Raw genomic sequence first — 2388 nt, forward strand, 5'->3', positions numbered from 1 at the left:
GTTCTTCCTTATTTCTTAAATATAGTGATTATGATGGTTTAATTTCTAATGTTAACTCAATCCTAAAATCCTAGGCTAAACATATTTATTTGTGATTTTTAACTATTTTACATATTCTCAGATTTGTGATTTTTATCCTGTGTGTTCCTGAGGGAGGCCTACTTGTAATTTTTTTCCTGGTGGTACCCTAGTCCCATTTTGTTGTTAAGATAATGATAACTCTATAAAAAATAAGCTTGGAATTTATTTACTAGTTTCCTGATCTTCTAATAATTTTATTTAAATGGCTTTATTTCTTTAACTATTTAGAGGGAGTTGCTGATAAATCCCAGCTGGGCCTAAAAGTTTCTTTTTGGGAATATTAAAATATGGATTCAATTTCTTTGATAGATTCAAGACTGATTAAATGTATTATTGATATATGTATTGGTATCAGTTTTGTAAACTGTGCTTTCTAGGAATGTGCCTATATCTTCCAAAATATATTGGTAGAAAATTGTTCAATATTGAGAAGTCTGTTTCCTGCTTAACAACCTACATATGATTTTTCAGGCCTGACCATAGATGATTACGAAGTCTTTCCCTGACAGGCCTCATGAAGGAAATCTGCCCTTCCCACACCAGACTTGAAGCACAGCTAATGCACTGCAGCCTCTGAAGAGAAGTGCACTCAAGGTCTCAGCCCCCAGGCTGGCCATGCTCTTTTGCATATTTACATTGCTAGCCCAGCACCTTCATTCCTAGGTCTCATCTGAGACCTCAGACAAAAGTCTTTTTAAAAAAAATTGTTTTTACATCTTTATTGGAGTATAATTGCTTTACAATGGTGTGTTAATTTCTGCTTTATAACAAAGTGAATCAGTTATACATATACATATGTTCCCATATCTCTTCCTTCTTGCGTCTCCCTCCCTCCCACCTTCCCTATCCCACCCCTCTAGGTGGTCACAAAGCACCGAGCTGATCTTCCTGTGCTATGCAGCTGCTTCCCACTAGCTATCTATTTTATGTTTGGTAGTGTATATATGTCCTGGTGATTCTGCTGAGCCCTTTATAATGGGGAAGCAAGGGGAAACCTTGAAGATATTTTTCCCACTCTGACTTAAAACCCTGTATTTTCCACTCCTAGCCCTTCTCCTTCCCACCCCCTCTACACCCGCATAACCCCAAGTCGAGGTCCATAGAACCGCTGAAACATTTTGTTTGCAACTGCCTCAGCAGTGATATGACCTCCAAGTGTTCTGCTACTCCACCTGACCCTCAAGTGTGCGCCGCTCCATGGGGAACAATGGACGGGGCGTGGGGGGGTGGTCAAGTGCTTTCTCAGGTTTTAGACTCTTTATAATACCATCTCAGTAAGGATTAAATCATATCACATAATTATAATTCCTTTTCTGTGGCTAGAATAATTAAGATCTAGTCTCTTAACAAGTTTGATGGTTACAGTACATGTTGTTTATATTTACTATTATGAGCACTAAATCTTCATTTCCATTATAAATACAATGTTATCGACTATAGTCACAAAGTTATACATTAGATCCTTAGATCTCATTCATCTTACAACTAAAAGTTTGTATGGTACTACCAACCTCTATTTTCCTCATCCCCAAGCCACCGGCATCCACTTTTCTACTCTTTTTTACTTTGAGTTTAACTTTTTATTTTTAGATTGCACATAAAATTGATCCCATGAGGTATCTGTCTTTCTCTGTCTGACCTCTTTCACTTAGCATAATATCCTCCAGGTTCATCTATACTGTTGCAAATGGCAGGATTTCCTCCTTTTCGAAAGCTAAATAATATTCCATTATATATATATATACACCACATTTTCTCTATCCATTCATCCATGTATGAACACATAAGTTGTTTCCATACCTTGGCTAGTGTGAATAATGCTGCTATGAACATAAGAGTGCATATATCTCATTGGCATAATGATTTTGTTTACTTTGGGTATATACTCAGAAGCAGGATTGCTGGATTTTAGTATAGTTCTATTTGTAATTTTTTGAGGAGCCTCCATACTGTTTTCCATATTGGCTATACCAGTTTACATTTCTGTCAACAGTGTTTAAGTGTTCTCTTTTCTCCACATCCTCATCAGTATTTGTTATCTCTTGTCTTTTTGATAATAGTTATCCTAAGAGCTATGAGGTGATATCTCATTGTCATTTTGATTTACATTCCCTTGATGATTAGTGATGTTGATCACCTTTTCATACCTGTTGGTCCCTTGTATGTTTTCTTAGGAAAACTGTCTATTCACATGATCTGCCCATTTTTTTAAACTGAGTAATTTATCTTTTTGCTATTGAATTATATGAGTTCTTTGTATATTTTGAATATTAACCCCTTATTCAATATGGGGTTTGGAAATATTTT

This window comes from Neophocaena asiaeorientalis, unplaced genomic scaffold (genome assembly GCF_003031525.2).
Source record: "Neophocaena asiaeorientalis asiaeorientalis breed wild unplaced genomic scaffold, Neophocaena_asiaeorientalis_V1.1 scaffold359, whole genome shotgun sequence".
In the NCBI taxonomy this organism is placed as follows: Eukaryota; Metazoa; Chordata; class Mammalia; order Artiodactyla; family Phocoenidae; genus Neophocaena; species Neophocaena asiaeorientalis.